Below are 8,566 nucleotides of genomic sequence, written 5' to 3'. Positions count from 1 at the left end.
AGAGAAAAAACCTAAATATCTCAAGCTTTCGGAAATCACTATATATTCAATTCTAAGTCTTCACATGAGTTCACATTTGTTGTATGTTCAGTCCTCAGCCCGAAGGCTGGTTGGATCCTCAACAGCTCCGCCATCAGCTGTCATAGTTGCCCTAGGCATCACTGAAGATGCGTGTTAGGGAAATGAGAAGTGAGGTAGTTTCCCGTTGCTTTCCTCACTGAGCCAGAAGTTGTTATTACATATCCGTCTGCCAAGCCCACTGAAATGCATGCAACAACTGACCCTACGAGCAATAGTTTCACACTATTCATAACAGGGACTGTCTGCATAAGGAATGGCATTATTAGCATCGCTCATACCTCAGTCACTTTCGCATTGTCAAAGCCAACGATAAGACTGAGACAGATAAATGAAAGTAACAAAATTGCTCTAGCATATACCAGAAGACTTAGTGCCCTGTAAACACTAGGTCCCGCCAGCAAAGGTCAGAGTTCATATTTATACGATATTTACAAGGTTTATGATGTCTGCGGCTTTCCGAAATCACGATATGACAATTCTCAGTCCTCGTAGAAGTTCATATATCATGTTGTTGTTGTTGTTGTTGTTTAAGTCATCAGTCTATAGACTAGTTTGATGCAGCTCTACATGCCACCCTATCCTGTGCTCACGTTTTTATTTCTACGTAACTGCTCTAAACTACATCTGCTCTAATCTGCTTGTCGTATCCATACCTTGGTCTACCCCTACCGTTATTACCACCTACACTTCCCTCAAAAACCAACTGCACAAGTCCCGGGTCTCTTAAGATGTGTCCTATCATTGTCACTTCTTCTGGTCAAATTTATACAAATCGATCTCCTATCACCAATTTGATTTAATATCTCTTCATTCGTGATTCGATCTATCCATCTCACCATCAGCATTCTTCTGTAACACCACATTTCAAAACCTTCTATTCTCTTTCTTTCTGAGCTAGTTATCGTCCATGTTTCAGTTCCATACATTGCCATTCTCCAGACGAAAGTCTTCAAAAACATCTTTCTAATTCCTATACCATTGTTCGAAGTGAGCAAATTTATTTTCTTAAGAAAGGCGTTTTTTTGCTTGTGCTAGTCTGCATTTTATGTTCTCCTTACTTCTACCATCGTTAGTTATTTTACTACCCAAGTAACAACATTCATCTACCTCCTTTAAGACTTCACTTCCTAATCAAATATTTCCTGCATCACTCGACTTCTTTCGACTGCACTCCATTACTTTTGTTTTGAACTTATTTAATTTCATTTGTTCTCCTCACCCAAGACTCTGTCCATACCATTCAGCAATTTCCCCAGATCTTTTGCAGTCTCAGAAAAAATAACAATATCATCAGCAAATCTCAGGGTTTTGATTTCCTCCCCTTGGATTTTGATTCCCTTTCCAAATTCCTCTTCTTTACCTCGTGTTCTATATAAACATTGAAATGAAGGGGGGATGAACTGCAACTTTGCCTCACTCCTTTCTGGATTGTTGCTTCTTTTTCATATCACTACAGACTGATTTTTATACAGATAGTAGATAATTCTTTGTTCTCCGTATCTGATCCCGAGCACCTTCAGAATCTCAAATAGCTTCATCCAATCAACATTATCAAATGCCTTTTCAAGATCTACGAACGCCATGTGGGCTTGTCCTTCTTAATTCGATCCTCTAAGATCAGACGTAAAGTCAGGATTGCTTCACGTGTTCCTACATTTCTTCTGAAGCCAAATTGACTTTCTCTCAACTCAGTTTCAAGTTGTCTTTCCAATGTGAGTTAATTCTGTGATTTTATATTCATTTCTATGTGCAAGGTTACGTGCCAGATGCGACCGTGCCGGATGCGACCAGGCCATTATCGTGCCAATAGCGACCGAGTGGATAAGCATCGTGCCGCATGCGACCCATCAATCACTTACAATTGTTCTGCATTAAGGGCTGTCACCAAGTGGCACATTGCTCATAAGTATCTAACTTAGTCTTTTCTAAAATAAAGGCTTGACACCGTGGTTAGCAGGTTCGAGTGCCGTTGGTCGAAAGAAAAATATAATAATGTTGCTGGCTTTACGCCCCAGTAACTACTTTTATGGTTTAAGGAAACGCCGAGGTGCCGGAATTTAGTCCCGCAGGAATTATTTTACGTGCCAGTAAATCCATCGACACAAAGCTGACGTATTTGAGTACGTTCAAATACCACCGGACTGAGCCAGGATCGAAACTGCCAAGTTGGAGTCGGAAGACCAGCATCTCAACCGTCTGAGCCACTTAGCCTGGATGAAGAAACATCACCATCAGAATGTTGGCCGGCAGGATAGGAAAGTTGGTGGTAGACAGTTTATAATCACTAGATTGCATGCCAAAAGCCTGGATTCAAATTCAAACATTTTCGCAGTGTTCAAATGGAGTGAGAGGATATGATGCTGTTGATGGTGATTCGGCCGTCGGATGGCGACGTAAAGCATTGAGTAGGCCCCTTGGTATTATTCGAGACATCCAGACGCGCAGGCCGCCCAAGAGCGTCAGGTAGAAAGACCTGCACCAGGCAAGCCGAACACGTCCTCGGACACTCCTGGTACCAATAGGACACGATAAGTAAATAGGCCTAAGTCGTAAATAATTTCAGAGAATTAGGATCTTTTCTTTTGCTAATGGCATTACGTCGCACCAATACAGACAGGTCTTAAGGCGACGATGGGATAGGAAGGGGCTAGGAATGGGAAGGAAGCGGCCCTGGTCTTAATTAAAGTACAGACCCAGCATTTGCCTGGTGTGAAAATGGGAAACCACGGAAAACCATCTTCAGGGCTGCCGACAGTGGGATTCGAATCCACTATCTCCCGGATGCAAGCTCAGGGCCGCGCGCTTCTAACCGCATGGCCAACTCGCCCGGTGGGAAAAGACGTAAACGCATCACCATGTTTCGTGTTGTAAAACGAGTTTCCCCCAGAAGTGTTATGTAATGTAGGGGCGGTAGCTGCTTATAGGACTTACTGATATGGCATTGCACTTCGTTTAGCTTACCTTATCTTGGGTGATGACACAACTTAACTAATGACAATTTGCTTGTCAACGCCGGTCGCATCCGGCACGGTTACTGATAAGGCGGTCGCTAGTGGCACGGGTCGCATGCGGCACGGTCGCACCTGGCACGCCACCATGTGAAAATGTTTTCGTGGGTTGTGTTCTTATCACATGGATCATTCTTGACTGTGGACGAGTGTTTATGCAATATTTGTAAGAACGAGAAAAAGAAACGTGGCTCAACGTGTGAAGCAAGGAAAATGACATTTCGGACCAGTTATTCCTCAGAGTTTCTTAATTAAGTGCATGCTCGTTCTGACAGACCATTTGGCTCATTTGCTCCAGTATATAATTTATTTCACTCATGGCAACTCTCAATCGGCAAGTCCCTTACTTGTCATCCCCTTCTCCCTTCTCTCTTGTCCCTTCTCACCCGTAGACCCCTCCTAGCTCGTTGTTAAATCCCCAGATTTAGCATATTATCCTCTCTGGGAAACATGCGTATTTTCCATTTTTTGCTTAAATGTACTGCAATGAAATAGCACGGACACGTTTACACTTTGATACGTTGCTTTGTTTTCTATCATTATTTTTTTAATCTCTCTTTCCGCAAGGCGAGTAAAACGTCCTGTGACGTTACAATTTGGTGTAATGTCTTGGGTTATGTCGCCAGATGTTTTAAGTACAGTCCGGATTCAAAAAACAGTACTTAGAATTATGATGAATGTTGAAACTAGAGAATCTTGTTGACTTTTTATCCAAGAATTTTAACATTCTCCCATTATCCTGTATCTATATCTTTGAAAGTATCCTGTTTTTTAAAACAACTTGATGAATAAAGACAGTTCCCTAAAAATGAATAACTGTATTCGTGACCGTAACACGTGGCACAAACAAAACATTCATATCTTACACGCACATACAAATATATATCAAAAAGCAGTGGCGGCTGGTGCAGAAAATCAGTTGTGTTCTGTAACCCATCCCCCCTCCAAAAAATAAAAATATTTAGAAAAATACCGGTATGTGGTTTTCACGAGGCTCTCAACTGAGTTTTCCACACTGAACAAACACGCAAACAACCCCAGCACATATACACACTCCTCATAAAAACTATAAAACTATATAATTAAATACACAATAACACCTGCAATGGCAAAATATTCACGAACTCAAACACTTGGTGAGAGCGCGCAAATACAGAACTTCCCAACGTTACCAACTGAAATAAAACCAGCAACGTCGTAAGGCAAATTTACATGTTATGTTTTTATAGTGACTGTTACCGTGTTTTGGTGGATCAGCAGAGGTGAAAGAAGGTGCGGACTGGAATGGGTCTAACGACAAGTCCGAAAGATGAATTTAAAATTTAAATAAAGGTTATATTTTCACTAGACAACAAGATTTAACATTTTTCACTAGGTGAAATAACAAAGAAAAATCAGGTACAATGTAAATTTACAAACGAAAGCACAAGTTAAGGGGTCTTTACAAATTCTGGGCTACGAGCCCCAAAGTTTAACAATTTCTGAGCTCTCAGCTCACAACCACCAATTACCAAAGAGCAGAAAACCCCTCATAACATGGAACACTTGCTCCCACCTTCACATCTCAAGCCTCTCTGAGGCACTTTTACCACAACGCCACAAAGAGCTGACCCGCTCTCAATCTTTCAAGCCTATTAAAGGCAATACAAAGCTTTACAATCACTTGCCATCGAGGCGCAACTTACACGAATTAAACAGGGATATCTCGTACCCAGCCTACCGGGCCTTGAAAGAAAAATAATAGGTTAATGAAATGGCCCAAAATACCAACATGAATGGAGGCGTTGCTTGCACTCCTACATGCAACTTGTTAAAACCTAAGGGGCACTAGGCCGATTACACAGGGGCTATTCCCACACTAGGGAGGTGACTCGTATAAGAAAAATAATTTAACACATTAATGAAGAGAAGAAAATCGGTTATGAAAACGTAGTCACCTCAAATCCAAATTGAAGGGGAGCTCGAGAGGGTAAAGCACTCTCTATCCCCGATTTACAGTTAAAGTAATAAGAAAATGTTTACATAAGCCGGAACCAAGTTACATTTTTAAACAGGTAGGATACTTTGAAAAGGTTTCGAACCTTCCCCGGGGGTTAAACTGCTGAGCAAGAAAGAAATAAAGATGTTAAAAGGCCATTACCTTTGCTGAAGAACTGCTGCTCGAAGGAAGAGGCGCAACCCGCCCCCTGCTATACTTCCATACACTAAGCTAGATGTTGTTGAAGTGGCCGAGAGACCAGAAAATCAGCAGCTTTTATACCCTCGTGGAAGATTCGAGACCTTTCATGAATAATTAAGACACACCCACATGCGTTTATTGGTCGGCTAAAAGTTACAAGTCAAAAATGAAGAAGAAACCTGTGATTGGAGGGAAATTAATTACAGAAATTACTGATTGGGTAAATTCAAAACAGGCGGAAATAAAGGATTAATATTGCCAACCCACCAACGAAAGAACGAAATTTAATAAAGACAACAAGTTATGCATACAAAATATCTTCAAGAAAAGTTCCTTCACTTCGCACCAGGGTGCATGATCATAGTTTTTGGTAGAGACATTTGTGAGAGAATGTCCACACTTCTTGATAATTAGTAAACAAAAACAATTCGAACTTAACACAGTGACATCTTCAGATAAACGGTTGAATTAATTCAGTTTTAAAGTTCAGAGTTTCAGCTGTAGAGGAGTAATTTAAGGCGGAAAATTCAAATGTGCGGCGTATAGGTGTACCAACCGGTACAGTGACATTTATAAATGAGACATTTTTAATTAAAGAAAATCACATTATCATTTCCTTACTTTGACAACATAAAAAGTACAATTTTTATAGTTCTTCGATTTACAAATGTGGCTATGGAATAGGTATTAACAGAACTGGCGGGAACAACTCTACAGTATTTTGTTTTCCCGTTTGCTTTGAGCTATCCCTTCTTTATTACTACCGCTGAGTCAACAGGGTGCCACCTGCCACCTTCTCATGTCAGTCGTAATGCAAGTGTGATTAGTGCTGCTTCTCTGTGGTCGAACGAAGAATCGATGTGAAGAGATGTCTTGCCGGTCTTCGCTGTTGTTTCCACAGCCTATCGGAAAAGTTGGGCACGCATGCGCAAAGGGCAGAGTTCCTGGTTTCTGGCTAAGAGCTTATACATTCTCGCTGAGCTGTGATCGCACAGCCACCCGGCGTGGAGCACACTACTAGTTGCCTGGTTGTAAGGGGAGTTGAATAATTTCCTATTCTTTGGCTGACGTCTTTTTCAATGCACTGTATTTGATTGTAGTTAATATTTTTGAATTTTTAAAATTTTCAAATAGGCAATGTGCTGCAGCACATCAGCACATAAGGTACGGCCGCCCCTGTCAAAAAGTATCATTTAACATAGGGATCAAATTATAAAATACACTGCTACAAGACATCAAATGCCCCCCCCCCAAATGAATGGTTATTAAAGGCTTATCTAGCATACCATTGTTTTCATTCTGTGAATGAATATCTAGTCCGCCTCTGTCGTGTAGTGGGTAGTGTGATTAGCTGCCTCCCCCGGAGGCCCGGGTTCGATTCCCAGCTCTGCCACGAAATTTGAAAAGTGGTACGAGGGCTGGAACGGGGTCCACTCAGCCTCGGGAGGTCAACTGAGTAGAGGTGGGTTCGATTCCCACCTCAGCCATCCTGCAAGTGGTTTTCCGTGGTTTTCCGTGGTTTCCCACTTCTCCTCCAGGCAAGTGCCGGGATGGTTCCTAACTTAAGGCCACGGCCGCTCCCTTCCCTCTTCCATGTTTATCCCTTTCAAACTTCCCATCCCCCCGCAAGGCCCCTGTTCAGCATAGCAGGTGAAGCCGCCTGGGCGAGGTACTGGTCATCCTCCCCAGTTTCATCCCCGACCCGGCGTCTGAAGCTCTATGACACTGCCCTTGAGGCGGTAGAGGTGTGATCCCTCGCTGAGTCCGAGGGAAAAACCAACCCTGGAGGGTAAGCAGATTAAGAAAGAAAGAAAGAAGGAATATCTAAATAGGTCATAACATTTATTTAATTGAAAGGTATCGTAACAATTGACCATGCTAAATTGCACTTTGTGACACCTGAAAGGAAGCTCGGCATACTAACAAAACGACTCCGTTCTGATGTGTAATTAGTTTGGCTTCCCGTTATTCACTGCGTATTAAATGCAATCGAACTCATTTGGGCTTTTGTAAAGGGGAAAATGGCAAAAGTATATATCGCCAATGTCACCGGAAGAGGGAGAAACATTGAAATGATGAAAGATTTGCGCACTGAAGCTTTACTCTCGGAAACTCCTGAATTATGGAAAAAATTCATTCAGCACGCTCGGAAAATTGAGTATCATTATTGAGATAAGGATGAATTTCCTGAAAACATCCCTCCGATGGAACCCATTAAAATTAACATGGATTAGAGCTATGATTCGGCAGGAACCGGTGCAACAGCCCTGATGGACCTACCAAGGTTAAAATCCATGACCTGACCGGGAATCGAACCCGGGGCGTCCGGGTGAAATGCAGGCACGGTACCCCAAGGCCGCGGTGCTGGCACAAAATGCAAATAAGTGCATAAAATACAAGTAAATACAGCTCAATATCTTTTTTGCTATATGTTTTACGCCGCACCGACACAGTTAGCTCTTATGGCGACGATGGGGCAGTAATGGCCTAGGAATAGGAAGGAAGCGACCGTGGCCTTAAGAAAGGTACAGCCCCAGCATCTGCCTGGTGTGAAAATGGGAAACCACGGAAAACCATCTTCAGGGCTGCCGACAGTGAGGTTCAAACTCACTATCTCCCGGATGCAAGCTCACAGCTGCGCGCCCCTAACCGCACGGCCAACTCGCCCGGTCAGCTCAATATCAGTCAGTCAGAAATAAATAAAGCATGTGTACATAAAGTATGCATGCCCGTGAAGTCTGTTGGAAAACGAAAATACGATTTAGATCGATTTTTCACACCACTGAACTTCCACATATTGTAGGGCCAACAGGCTATGCTGAAGTAATCTATATAAATAAAATTGTAGGGGGTCCGCTGTCTGTAATTTCTTTTGTTTTGCAAATTTTTCAGATATTTATCCGTTTTAGGTCAACTCAAGACCGAATCGGTGGTTTTTACGTTTCGTGTCTGTTTGTTTGTCTGTTTGTCTGTCTGTTTGTCTGTTCCACCATCACGTCGAAACGGCTGGATAGATCTCAACCAAATTTCATATTTAGAGTATACTCATCCCGGGGAAGGTTTCCATATGCATTTCGTTTAAAAATCTTTGAATACACGGGGGATTTATAGGAAAACCAGAATGGTTTTTCCACCATCACGTCGAAACGGCTGGTTAGATCTCAACCAAACTTCATATTTAGAGTATACTCATCCCGGGGAAGGTTTCGATATGCATATAATTTTAAAATCTTTGAATACACGGGGGTTTATAGGAAAATCAGAATGGTTTTTCCACCATCATGTCGAAACGGCTGGA

The sequence above is a fragment of the Anabrus simplex genome, chromosome 2 (assembly GCF_040414725.1).
Source record: "Anabrus simplex isolate iqAnaSimp1 chromosome 2, ASM4041472v1, whole genome shotgun sequence".
NCBI lineage: Eukaryota > Metazoa > Arthropoda > Insecta > Orthoptera > Tettigoniidae > Anabrus > Anabrus simplex.
Note: the sequence above shows the minus strand (reverse complement) of the source record.